This window comes from Nipponia nippon, unplaced genomic scaffold (assembly GCF_047370975.1).
Source record: "Nipponia nippon isolate SJK-2023a ecotype South Korea unplaced genomic scaffold, ASM4737097v1 scaffold_5, whole genome shotgun sequence".
Classification (NCBI taxonomy): domain Eukaryota; kingdom Metazoa; phylum Chordata; class Aves; order Pelecaniformes; family Threskiornithidae; genus Nipponia; species Nipponia nippon.
Window position 1 is genome coordinate 5,051,516 of NW_028262369.1, and position 14,455 is coordinate 5,065,970.

A 14,455-nucleotide genomic window follows, 5' to 3' on the forward strand; every position below is an offset into this window, starting at 1 on the left:
CTTGTCCTATAGCTCTTCGTGTTCTTCCAAGAAATCTTCCTCTACTATTAGAAAATGTCTAGTCTATATAATGCTTGGTGCTCAGCTTGACTTTCTCCTTCACCCTGAAGAAATATTGCTGCTGCATTAGCATCAGCCAAGCTTACCTGTCCATGCTATTTAGCGGTGAACGATGCTTTTGTAAGTCAAGTACTTCAAAGTGCCAACAATAATGTCTCTTCCTTTTCATAGCTACCGACTAGCAGCCTCTGTTTATTCACTGGGCTCAGCACTGTTCTGTACCTCTCCAACATCTGGTTACATTTCTCCAGCCCAACAGTGCTGTTTATCCCTGCTGCTTGGAATTTATCAAGCTGCAGTTGAACTGGTCATTGCCTTATTAACACAGCTGAAAATATGGCAGTGGAATGACTGACAGCCTTCTTCGGTAGTGCACATATGCTGAAAATCTGCTGATTTCTTTCCAGGTCCCTATACCTAGGTCCACTGGAAAGGCTTTTGAGGAGGACTGTGCTTTGCTGTAAGATTCAGGGAGCAGCAGGAGGCAGAGAGGGGCCACAGACTACACCCAGAGGTTTTTTTTCTGACCACAGAGACTGTCAACTGTGTCTGATTCTTCTCAGGCTTCTGAAAACATCTCATTTACAAGGGGTGTGCTGAGAGGCTTTGCAGGGGTATTAGCACAGTCAGTTCCATTAGAAGAACATGACATCTGTCTTTCCCTCCCATGTCCTCCTTGTCTTTCTGCTGATCGCTCTCAAACTCTGCAGAATTACTTCCTATTTTCAGCTTTTTCCATTATTTTTGCACATACCTTCCACCTCCTGTCCTACTCCCATCCTAGTTGCTTTCCTTCGCACTTTCCGTGGCATCTTCATCCACTCCCTTTCACTGGCACATCTCAGTGTTTATCTAATTGTTCTTATTTTTTCCTTATAAAAGTTTAATTCCCTCAGTGCTTTGCATTTACTCTTCTTCTTCACTTCTATTATAACTTATCAGGTTTTGAACTACATAGGTCTTAAAAATCTTACGAAAGGGATTACATTATATCTATGCTATGATTAAACTCAGATGAAAACTGAATATTGTAATGTTTGAATGTAAATGGCTTGACAATTGTATTAAAGAGATCAGTTGTATCTCAAAGTACTTTAATCAGTGCTACAGTTTGGAAAGAGAGTAATCCTACAAAAAGGTTCAGAGGTGCATGTGTGTATATGTACAAATGTATGTATGCATATACACACTCAGAAATAAAACACATGCAGTAGACATAACCAAATCAACTGTTAAAATGATGAGTGTCAGACACTTTCCCAAAGGTGTGCAGTGCACTGAAGTATCCACGTGGATGACTGTTCACATCTGTGTGCTGGCTGGAAGCTGCACTTCCACTGCGTGGGCCTTTGTGAGCAAGAGGTCTGTTATGTGTAAGAGAGGAGACAAAGCCTTGGTGAATTTTTTCTAGTTCTGCTTTGCTTTTCAGAGTTACTTCATTTAAAAATAGGCCAATTTACAATGTTTCAGAATATCACAGCCCATTTTAGAATAGAAACAGGCTTGATTTTCCAGTTAGCTGCAATTACTGGTAAAGGCAAGGCAGGTTGCCTCAGAAAACCACCCTCCATCAGAGACATATAATTCTTCACAGGTGCCAAAACAAGTGCCCAAGCGCTAAAATCAGTGAAATAATAGACACAAACACAAGTATTATTTAATATCATATTAATGCACAGGGACTGTTTCTGCCCTTTAAAACACAGGGACAACTACTCATTTTCCTTTCATTGTTCACTAAGCAGTTGGTTTATTATAGTTTGCAGGGAGGATATGTTACTACGTACACAGGGGCTGGTCAGATGTTTGCAGTATTGATGTATTTAAGAGGTCAAGCAAGGTGTTTAGTTTAATAGCAATTGAGTTTCTTACTCACTTTTATTTATCTGTCTTTCACATAGCTCTCAAAATCCTCATTTTTTTCTGATTCACCATGTTTAAGATCAAAAACAGAGAGACGCATCCAATCTGGTTTTATAAGGCTTCCAAAACATGGAGACCAACAAAACTGGGATGAGATGTGGCCAGAAAGCAGTTCGTTAGTCACGTACATAAGGAAAAGTAAACCCCACCGCTCCGTGTTTCCTTTGGCCAGCTGCTGGGTTCCAGAGTCAGTGGCGGGGACGTAATAGGTCTAGATCCTCCCATATTTCGCCTCAAAGAGCTCTCCCAAATATTTCATGTTGATTTCCCCTTATGCATAAGCAGTTATGCAGTTGACTTGCCTAATGTCTATATTAATTTTGGTACATTTTTAATTAGCAGATAGCTAATTAACGTAGTATAAGGTTATCTTGTTAAATGTTAATTGGATATGTAAACATTCTTTACAAGTTAATATTCAGAGGAAAAATATGTAATATGCATTTGTTGCCTGTGTCATTCTGAATTAATTACATGACAGCCAGATTTATCCCTTCCCAACTTGAGAACCCTCAATAAGTACTCTTTTAAGAATCAATTGATACTTAATTAATATGTACTGGCTGTCCTATTTAATTTAAATTAGTTCTTTCAGCAAGTTACAGTGTTGCTGAAAGACACAGCATTCCCCCTGTGACACAGAGCGTTTTCTGCTGAGAGCACACGAGGGTGCTGTGAGAAAAGGCTCGGCGCTGCTGGCCCCATATTTCACGACTGGGCACACAGCCTCCTCCTTTCTTCTTATCAAAAACAAAAACTACCCACACGGAAATCTTTATGAAAGTTGCATGCACTGTGCTGTATCTCATTCCACGGGGCTTCATATTGCTCAGGGCTCTGTGATAGCTCCCTACCTGGATGGTGTTTATTACATTAGATGATGAGGTCAGTAACCTTCTCCCCCGATCAGGTAGGGAGCGAGGTCCACATTCCTTCACTCCCCTTTTATGTTATCTTCATAACATCCACTGATGAGATACGCGTAGATTTAGCTCATTGTTTCAGTGCATTGATATTCCTAGCTACAGGAGAACAGCATGACGGAGTCCCCGAGGGGCTGAATTCTGGGATGGATGCATGGCAACGACGTTCACGTGTAATTTATTATGTGTATGAAATCCTTAACATCAGCAAAATGGTCGCAGAGTTTGCCTTTCCTTTCATCACACAATAAGGCTGTTAATGAATAAGAAACGTCTCTGCATGCTGCAGTTTAACACATTCTGTGCCCAAGCAGCGGCAATGGGGATCTGAACAGCTTTTCTGTCCGCCCAGGCACAGATTCCCTCTTCTGTACATTTGCTGCAAATGATTGTGGTTTTAATTTTTGGAGGATTATATCTCCAGCGATCCCCAAGCACTTTAACAATTAAGTATCACCACGCTCGGGTGATATAACTATTACAGGCAGGTTAACTGAAAGACAGAGGTGAAGCCTCTTGCCCAAAGCCACAACATGATGGAATAGCAGCTCCCAAGAGCTCTGACTCTCAGTTTCTCCCTCTAAACACAAGATCACACTTCTTTTCTCAGGTAACTGCACTAACTAACCTCTTTCTGGACAGGTGATCTGTCATCATAAGGAGAATAAAACCCCTTGAATTCAGACTGGACCCCGTAAGTGAGGGCCTGGTCTGACTCTCCGAGGTCAATACAAAAGATCCCTTTTACCCTTGTGTGGTATCAGAATGACAAATGGTGAAGATTAAGGGTCTGATTTTCATAGGTGCTTAGACCCTGGGCCTGCTAGCAACTTCAGGAGGAGTTTTGAATGCTCACCCTTTCTAAAACCACATCTGAAGGCTTGCCCAAGGTCACACAGGCAGCCTTTTGCAGTGCTATGGCAGCAGTAAATTTGTCCAATTGTCTTGTCTCCGAGTTTGCTGGTGTTACTAAATTTTCCTCTAAGGAGGTTTACCCCATTTGCTGCAGCTGAAAAAGCTGTTCTTTCAGCTTGAAGCAGCTGAAAGAATCTGAATACATTGTATTGTAATCATTAAATACCAGTTTTCTACTGGATATAAGCAGAACACCTATTTTTAGTTAAAAAGCTGCTGTTAGGTTACACAATATCTTTTATGGCTGAAGTAATGCAGCAAGCTGGCGCAAACCAAATGGTACTTGACTGTTTGCAAATTGAGCATCAACGCAAACAGCAGGTGGTCACTCAGCTCTAGACTCATGCTGATTGTCATAATAATAGCTATGGTAATAATAATAAATAACATTCGGTAATCTATGTGTTTTTTTCATGGGGGGTTTGAATACTGAAGATCCACTTTTCATGCTCAGACAATTATTACCTGCAGCTTTATCATCACTTTCTCCATTTTCCTATTGTTGAACGTTAGGATTGGTATCCCTCTATCTCTGTAGTCAAGACCTTCAGATCAGATAGATACTTTCCTGGAGCTCCGGGGTGCCTTTTTATCGTACATGACTGCTGCACCAAATTTTGTCTAGAGTGAATTTTGTGGTCTTGTAAACCCTTGAAGTAGGAACACATGACCCACTTTAAAACATCTAGGAATCATAACTAAAAATTTCTAAAATAGGCATGTATGACAGCAGTATTCTTACTGCATTTCTCCTAGCTTCACTAAATATTAACTGATCTGGTTAGCTTCCTTATGTCCATCTCTCTGGGAAGGGGGAAGAACTGAATAGTCATTCACTTTGGAGCATTTTATGACAGTGTGTCTGTGTAGATACATGTGAAGAATTCAGATTATCATGTAGCAGCCAGGAATTTTAAACTGGAAACCAGAAGTTAGGCTAAGAAAATCTCTTGGTGTCCAGAAACACTGAAAACTTGCAGATACCCATCACTATTGGCCCACTTTCTTCTTCTTTGTCTTATTATCATCACCATCGTTGTTATTATTATTACATATAGCCAAACTTCTATATCCTTGTCCCCACTAAAGAGCGCTAGCGACCATGAGGACTGCTTGTGGAAGAAGATGCTAATCGATACAGAGGTGGCCCAGCCTGTCCCTGAATCAGGCTGAACGCACTTTTCGTAGCTCTCACCGTGAGGCGCTTAAAATGTCTGCTGTTACATTTACTGCGAGGAGAGTGTGCCTCTACAGTCATTTGTTCTAACAGGACACTGGGAACGTATCAGTTACAGACCAGCAGCCATTGGTGCCTATGTGACAGTTCCCATGTGCTTGTCAGACTCCCATCCTCGCTGATGCTGATGGGTGCTAGCACAGTCCGGTACAGGAGGATCCAACGATGTAATAGCATTAACTGCTTGGTTAAGTCCACCCATGTGGTGAGGGTGGCACTGGTGCAGAATGAAAGGTCTGAGATAAACGGCAACTCAGATGTAGAAGGAATAAAAAAAGCTGAAAAAGAGAAACTCCAAAAGGATCTTGTGGGTCTGGAGGAAGAAGGTGAAAGCGAACATTATGAAAATGAAACCAACAGAGGCTTTATCTCAACAAAAGTTAGTTTTATGTATACAATAGCATTTATCTTGTGCATAAAAACCTTCTCAGGGGTGCTACGAGGCATACCCCAGAGTAATGCAACACCCAATTATCAATATTAGAAAACAATGAAAGACAATGTTAATGCTGAACATATAAAGCAGATACAAAGTTTAATTTTTAATCATTTGCAGTGCATTCCCATGAAATTTCAGATCCCCAGAAGCAAGCAATATACAAATGCAGCCTTACAAGTATAACACAGCAGTTTACTTCTGCTAGAAACAGGCTAGCCTTCATCCAAATATTCTGGTTGCCCCAAACTGTAATTTGAGGAGAGCTATGACTATCTAAATTCATGTCAAATATTTTTGGCTGAACAAAAGAGAAAAGATTATATTGAAATATTCCAATGTTGTTTGAACTATTTTCCCTGGTCAACTAAAAATTAGAAGCAACAGAAAACAGATTAATATGGGATTTCTAGTCTGAGGCCCTGAAGCATGAGCAAGCTGCGATGAAGTTCCAGAGACCGTGGCCAGGACAGATCTTCATGCGACCCAACTGCTGCTTTTGCACACACCTGGTTGGCATAATGAGCACTTGGCACCAATGAAAACTAGCTGCTATAAAGCAGGGAAAGCGTGAAAAAGATTTAGCAACCACTCTTGTGAGTAGATGTCATGTGATTTCAGATTATCAGCAGGCCAGCCTGAAAAAGAAGCAGGCATTGTATTTTTACAGGTGCAACATACAGGGAGATTGCCGAAACTGCTCTCAAAGAACTGCAATTCCCAGAACTGACAACGCCAAAGATCATACAAATACTTAAAGTGAAGCATTAAACAGGGTCTTGTCGTCTGAGTGGCATGTCTGTTAAACCTTCTAAAGCAACACAATGAACTACTGTCAGAAAATTCAGATTCATATTTGTGTCAACATTTGTGCTCTCCAGTGTCAGCTGAGATATCCTCTTCTACGCTTGTCTCCTGAAATGATTAGTAGACCTTGGGAGAGTGAAAGCTATTTTTGTGAGCAGCTGGTTCTGATATTGTAAAATGAATCCACTCTGCATTCCTCTGAAATCTGGTGACAGGTGGGATTTTAATCAAAAATGGCTGGCATTTCATGGAGAAGGGGAAAAAGTAGGGAATCTACAATGAAGGCTGCGTTTTTCAAAGGCACTTCAATCTCTGTGGCAGAGATGGATCCACAGTGCCCACATAAGCCCCTTATTGTAGTCCAGCAGTTTGCTCCAGGGGGTGGGAGTTGTGTTTCTTGCCCGGCCTTGGTGTGCACCCTTGCATTTGGTCCCTGCCTCCAGAAGAGGATAACGTGGAGCCGGGTCAGCGCAGGGGCCAGGCTGGAGGTGTGCAAAGCTGTGGGAGCAGATTCGGTGAGGCTGACTTTGCAGACCTACCGCCGCTTGTGGTACAAGCACAATGCCAGCTTGGGGACGCTTCCAGGACTCAAGCAGGCAGAGGGCCCGATGGAGCGAGCTGGGCGCAGGCAGGAGCTAACGCTGGAGCAGGACAGATGCCGGCCCTCTTTGGGAAGGGAGGCTGCGTGGCCGCGTGAGTGCGACACAAGCCTGGGCTCCCTAGCTGGTGCTAATGAGGGAAGAGCCGTGCCCCTTGTGCCTGCTTTACTGGCTGTGACAACACAGGAGCTCTTTAAGTGGAATTAAAAGCCTGTCCTGCCCTTAATATGCGTGAGAACAAAATGAGTTTCTTCAGCAAGATACTCTCATTTTGTGAAACTTCAAAGAAAGCGCAAACTCTCTGTTTCTTCATGAATAACCCAGTTTGAGTATTATAATATTAATAAATGCATTAGAACTATTTTTAAGTAAGCAAAGACTGGATGATAGTCATCCAAATTAATGAAGGGTATGAACTTAAAATTGATTATGTAAACCGCACTAAACCCCTGCGTAGATTTAATGATTTAAATTCAAATTTAATTTAGATTTAACTCAAACACTAACTTGAATTAAAGCCACTTTAATTCTGAATGAGAGTGCCCAGAATGGGCTTTAGTATAGGTTAACAAATCTGCTCTGTGCAAAGATTTTCTTAAACGGCATTATTTTTTCTTAACGCCATTAAGTCAGTAGTCAGTAGATTGAATACACTGGGCTCTGAAAGAGAGCCTGTGCTTGGAAGTAGAGCATGACTCACCAAAATGTATAAACAGCCCCCAGCTATAAGTATAGGAGAGAACTCACATTTTTTAGGTTAATTCAATCCCTCAATGAGAGCTTAGTCTTGCACCATTCGAAAGAAGAGGAATTCCCGTCTCTGCTGTGCAGGACAGCAGGCTGAGGCCTCGAATCTCCCCCTTTTACCAGTGCGCTCCCCCCTAAGGACAGAACGGAACAGAAAGTTCCCAGGTTACCGGTTCCCTTCATTAGAGTCCATAAAAAGCCAAAACCAAAAAACCAAAGGAAAACTTGACTGTTGCAAAGGAGACAGAAGCTCCAGATTTTCCTCTGTTGCAAGACTTTTGTTTCTCTTACTTAAATCTCTGTATTTATCCACATATTTATCATACACACTTTTAGTTCACTGACCAGGGAAGGCCGTCTGTGTTTCTAACGAGGTCCTCACTGGGTGCAAGCTGGTACGAGCAGCAGAAGGTGCAGCGGAGCCCTGTGCTTCTCTATGCTCTAGATCTGACTTTCTCCACTGCACTTCTGCTGTTGCAATTACCCAGCTGGATGTAGTTCCACTTTATTTCATGGTGGAAATGTAGCACTGTACTGGGTGTCCCTGCCCAGGTGTTGGCACTGGGGGCTGCAGGGGCCTCTGTGAGGAGAGGCTGGAGCTGCCCATGCTGGACACAGCTGGCTCCATCTATTTGCCCATCGGCCCCACCTTGGGACACAGCTGAGCCCCTCAGCGAGGCTGGTGGTGCCTCTGGGAAAATGGATTTAAGAAAGGGCAAAACCCTGCCCAGGTAGGGTGGGGTGTGGGTTGCTGGAGTCAGAGGCACTGGAGCAGCAATCCTTGAGCAGCGATTCTCCTGCAGCCCCGGGGGAGACCATGGTGGAGCAGGGGAAGAGCGTGAGGAGGAAGGAGCGGTGAGAGGAGGTGTTATGGGCTGACCAGAGCCCCCGTTGCCTATTCCTCTGTGCTGCCTGGGGCAAGGGGACAGGAGGTAGAGGAGTCCAGGATGAAGGAGTGAAGTTGAGGTCAGTGAAGAAGGGGGCTATGGAATGTGAGTGTGTTTTAGTTTTTATCTTTATTTCTCGCAATCCTGCTCTACTTTTAATTGGCAGTAAATTAGATTAACTTTTCCCAAGTAAAGTCTGTTTTGCCTATGATGATAATTGATGAGTGATCTCCTTTCTTTATCTTGACCCATGAGCTTTTGCATCTTATTTCTCCCCCTGGCCTGTTGAGGAGGGGGAGTGTGAGAGTGTCTGGGTGGGCATCTGGCTGAGGTCAGCCCGCTGCTGGCCCTTATCTTGGCTAGGTCAGCGCAGGTTTGAAGAAATGCTGTAAAAGCTGGTGGTATTTAAACACATGCATGCTTCTGTCTTGTAAGAGAGACATTGGAGAGTGCTCTGACAGACATCTAGAACATCTTCCTGAGGCAGCAGGTGGGTTGGTTACCTCTCGCTGTGTGCCCCGTCCTTCTGCTAGGGACTGCCCTGCCCAGCTGAGTGCCGCCTGCCGCTGTTCCAGTGCCATGAGACTGGTACCCCTCAGCGCAGGCTAATCAAAATGGGAATGGCAACAAGAGATGGAAAGGATCCATCTAAGTTACAGGTTCGCTCCTCTGGGGCAGCTGTGGATGTTACAGCTTCCCCTCTTTCATGGAGAGCATTTTGCTTGAATAAGGGCTTAAGTTTTAGGGGCCAGAACACAGGCTGGCTTGTGTGTCTGTGCAAGCTGCCTTCCCTGAGCAGGCTGGATTTCTTTTTAAGAAAGCACACGGTGTACTCTAGCTTAATGGTACGTGTTAAGCAAGAACATCTGCTTATGAAGAGATAGATATGCTGAAACATTTACTGATGTTTTGCTTCCTCCCCTTGTGTCACCTGAAATCTATCATCTCACTATGGTATCCCAGTGCAGTCCTGCTTGCAAATCTAGGGAAGCAGGGCAGTGGTGCACAGCTTTTAGAAAATGATTAGTGATCTGTCAGGCTAGCGTCTAAACATGGACACTGATTCAGATGCGTTACCTATAAATCTGTTCATCAGCAGCTGAGGAACATATGTGCCTCCTCTTCCTTAAACATAAAAACATTAATTACATTATATTGTACCACAGTAATGGGCAACATAGTGACAGAGGCTTGCCAAAACTTTAATTTTAACCGTAAATCTGGAGGGTCTGAAATGGCGATTCAAGCTGCTTTAAAAGAAGATAAAGCTGAAGTTGGGTTTTTAGGAGCAGGAGTTGATGGGGGTGGGGAGAAAGGCATGGAGAATTACCATAGACTGGCTGAAACGCTTGAGTCTAAGATAATAAAACTAAAATCTTCCCTGGACAAGGGACAGGAGAAAACAAATTGCAATTCAGCTAACAGCTTCTCTTCTTTCTGCACTAGTCATGGGGCAAAAAGGTTTCTTCTTTCCTACTACTGGGTCTTGGCTTCCTACTGTTTGGTTTTGCTGTCCCTCCTTTTCTTTCCCCTGGTGCAATCATTAACCGCAGAGGGAATACTGAACAAGCAGCCCTTGGTGTCCTTTCTCTGGCTGGATTTTCATTTTGAATAGAGCCGATTGGGAGAAAAGAGGAGGCACAGCGTATAGCTTGCACTGTCCTTTGTATCTGGATAAGAGCAATGAGAAGGAGCATCCAGATTATTTATTAACAGAAACAGGAGGAATATGGAAATCCGTGTGTACCATTAAATACGAAAGGCACCAGGCATAGGTTCTCCTGTTGCATTAGGTGCTGTATCATTGACTGTTCAAAGGGTTTACCAGGTAAACCAGTCCTGCTGATATGGCCAAGATGGAGCAGAAGGCAGCAGCTGCCAGCGCCCTATGCCACTGCTCGTCCCATGCGTGCTCCTCCCGGGTCTGACCCAGTCCTGCCTGGCTGCTGCTGTGAATCAGCTGAATCCCCTGAAATCAGTGCAAAGATGTGCCCTTTGGCAGCCAGAGACCTCTGCTGCGATTGCCCCAGTCTGCCTCGTTATACCACAGGCAAAAGGGCAATAACTTCTCTTTCTGAAATTATGCAGGTTCCCTCTGAACTCTCTGCCTTCATTTTAGGATTTGCCTGCAGTGTTTCAGAGCAAACTGGCCATGCTCGGGTTACAAATCTAACATGTTGCAGCAGCCTGCATGAGATACAGAGCTGGTTTTGGTACTAGGTCTTTAAAGGCTTGTCTCCCGTGGTTGCTTGTGTCCACTCTTTGAGGAGGAGGAGGAAATTGTACTGGGGATGGGACTGTGCTGCAGCGAAACCTGCACCTTTCTCTTCCCATTTGTTTATTCTCTAATTCTCTCTCTCATATCAAAATCATCTTTACAAGAGTGACAAAGATGATGCCACTTTTCTGCATAAGAAAACAAGCACAATTAAAGCAGAACAAACTGTTCAGAGTAATACTTCTTGTGGGCACAAATCCAGAAGGGTATTTTCCCTTTGGAAAGGCAGCTGTTGTTCAGAAGCTATGTAGCCACTATGACTCCACAGTCCTGTTCCACTTTACTGTATCTTTGCTGCTCAGTTTTCTTTGGTAAAAAGCCCTGAAGTGGTTTACCTTTTCAGCAGTTTGTGAAAGTTTTGCTCTATTTCAAATAGAGCATCACATGTTTTTTAAAACAGCATGAACCTATAGACAGCTTATATTTTACTCACAGGCTGGTTCCCTGCTCTTTGCTCCAGTATGTCTCTTACAGGTACATATGTTCCTCCCATCTTCTCTAAGTAGTAACTCAACCCTTTCCATGCTGCTGCTCCCTTCTGATGTAAGAAAGCTTTCAGAAACTCAGCATTTGATGGACAGATACACTGGCCCTGACTGAGCAGTGCTTTAACCTATCTAGGTCCAGCTTTAACCAGCAATGTTTCCACAGGTATTAAAGGGGCAAAAAACTGGAGTACCATGTACCAATAATCCAGGCCTGGGCTGCAGATAAAGATATGTAGTTGTTTATAAATTCCATAAGGTCCATGATTTTTTTGTTTTCCCAAAAGTAGGAGCCATGACATAGAAAATACTTTGTGCTTGCCTCTTGGCTAAAGGAACTTAACTGGCTGCCAGATGTATTAGCCCAGAGAAGAGCGTGTAGCAGCAGAAGATAGCAACCCATTTGACCCAAAGTGTGGGCTGAGGTGCAGGACAGAGCTTGCGGCTGCTGTGCGGGGTGTTTCTCCCCTGTCGGAGCAGCACGGGATGTATCTGTCATAGAGCAGAACACTGAATATTCACTGTGCACTGGACAGCAATATTTCATTTCATGCATCATTAAGAACCTGCATTGATTCCAACAAGTCATATAACCTCATTCTACGCTCACTTTAAAGAAAAAAAGTGGTGAGGGGGGAAGTCTCTCCTTCCCAAGTCACTAGATAACTTTAAAACTTGGGTACTTGAAAAAAATAGTCTTTCTTATTGTCATCTCTCTTGGGGACCAAGATGGCAAGTGCAGTACCCTGTGACTTGGAAAAGAGCAAGGACTCCAGTGAGGATCTTGGTTTCAGTGTAACATAGTTAGGTTTGTTTAGCCCATGTCCACTTTGCAGTTGTGTATTTGCAGGAGGCCTTATCTCCCTGTCAGTGTTGGAGTCAGTTTGATTGGGAGTAAAGTTCAGTTCAAATACTTTTTCCTCTCTTTTTATTGTATCAGAAGAGAATAAACTGACATGGTAGCTAGCATTGGTCTCCACAAACAGCCTGTCCTGACATGTGGGGCAATGCACTACAAAAAATAGTATCATGTTAATATATTATATACTGTTTGAGACACAATATCCTTCATGAGGTATGTGGCAAAGACTGTCAGTGGTGCTTACTTTCCATGAATAGACTGGGTTTATTGTACATGACATGGTCCAGAGTAGAATAAGAGCCTTGCATTCATTTCTGACCATAATTTCACAACAAAATTTGCCTTTTCCTTGTATTTTAGTCTCTCATTGCCACTGTTTGACTTTTTTTTTTTTCTCTCCTGTATCTTCAGATCCCACAGCATCTGGTGGCAAATCAAACATGGTAAAATGTTGGTTTTTGAGCTTAATAATATTTTCCAAGTCATTTATTTACCAAATGCTCTTGGTGGAAGTGTTTTGTTCTGTATGTTAACAGGTGGTGCGTACTCAATCTGAATGTATGGGCAATCAAATCATAGCAATAGGCAAGTCTCTCAGGGTGTTGTGCTGAAGTTGGACAAGCCCTCATAAATTCAGAGGCTGCACGTTTTGACTGACTGAGCTTCCTGGCCGCTCCTCCTCCCAAACACGGGCATGGATTTTGCTATCACATTACTTAATTGTTATGATTTGCTTTTCTGTACCTGTTCTATTTATATTGCAGGGCAGTGGTGGCCTCTATCAGGGAGAATAGAGAATGGGCTTATCCAGTACAGAACTTCAGCTAAAAATTCAGGATTCAGCTGGAAAGTTGCCTCCTCATCTTTCTTCAGACCCAAGCCAGGCCTCAGCACTCTGTGCTCTCTCCTTGGCAGGCTGAGCTTATCTTTAGAGCTTGCCAGATCCATCTCACTCTTCAGGGGGTTTACTTCGTATTCTCCCATTGTCAGTAACTGCAGATCTCAAAGGGAATAGAAATAGCAGTAAAAATGTATAATTGCTGTTCTATACATTGCCTTTGGATGAGTTCACAGCCCACTTTGAGATTAGTCACCTAAACTCTATAGGACAAAGAAAATGAATAGAGAAACATTATAAGCAAAGTAGCTTTTTTTTCATTGGAAAAACACATCTTTCTTTCAAATAATTTTTATCTGATTTCATATTCTTAGAGTACCTGTGGAAATGTGGAGTTATCCATCATAACCTCTGTGACACCAAAACATAAGGGGCCTTTGCAATATTATACTGTTCATAAAAAAACACTAGAAAAGTTGTATGTCTCTGTTATTCAACAAAAGAGAAATTCATTATAATTGTATCAGAGGGGACGATCTAAAATCATGAACCTTCTAACTTCAGAGCATTGGATAAATTTAAACTGTAAACTTGACGTGGAATTTTTTATTTTTTTCAGTCCACCAAACAACAGGAGCAGATGCAGATTATTTTTTGGATAAGACATCCCTCTTTTGGAATGATTTCACATGCTAACTTTGCTTGGGAACTGCTCCTGTTGGTGACCATGTGTTCAGCACATCTGCTTTGGCTTGTTGTTTTCTCTGAGACTGACAATATTGTGGCAAGACGTCAGAGAGAATTGAGGTGAAGAAAAAGGAAAAGGAAAATTAACATGAAAGAGCTGCATTGCAAGTCCAAATGAACCCTGAGAGACTTTCCATCCCTTGATCCTCCATGTGTATATTAGGATATGTGTAGAGGGATTTGAAGAGGTGGGAGGAACTGACAGGCTTGAAGTAATACCTGGGCTTGTCTTGTCACAGTCAAAAACTGAGCTCGAGCAGACATGCTGGAAGGACACTTCTGACTTCTAGCCCACGGGAGAGGATGCCTTCAAAAAGTTGGGAAAATCCTGCCAATGACTCATCAAGGCTAGTTTCACTGTTCACTGCATAACGCACTCATTCATCAAACTGAAAGGATTTCAATCAATATTGTCAAACTAAAAAGTTATGTATTATATACACATGCACACACAAGTGCACTCAGTTATGCATAACATACGTGATGGCGATCAACGAATAAATTACAGAGCTGCATTCCAAACTGAATTTACTAAAAATCCCTATCTCTACCAGTCCCTCACTTGCACCAAGATTCCCACATAAAATTAAATATTTTTTTCATCTGCTTCAAATGATCGTCAAATAATGAAAACATTTGAAAAATAAAACAAAAAAATCAGGAACTTTTTTTTCTTTCTTCAGCCTATGGCTCCTTCACCAGAATCACGCT

General features: G+C 42.7%; 1 long non-coding RNA gene across 1 annotated transcript; it reads right to left on the minus strand.

Moving 5' to 3' along the window:
- Positions 1-5,774: 5,774 nt before the first annotated feature.
- On the minus strand, positions 5,775-8,118 carry LOC148052007 (uncharacterized). Its single transcript, XR_015698692.1, has 3 exons — positions 7,993-8,118; positions 7,648-7,781; positions 5,775-6,132 (listed from the first exon to the last, which is right to left on the minus strand). It is a non-coding gene; the product is annotated as an uncharacterized LOC148052007 (long non-coding RNA).
- Positions 8,119-14,455: the final 6,337 nt, after the last annotated feature.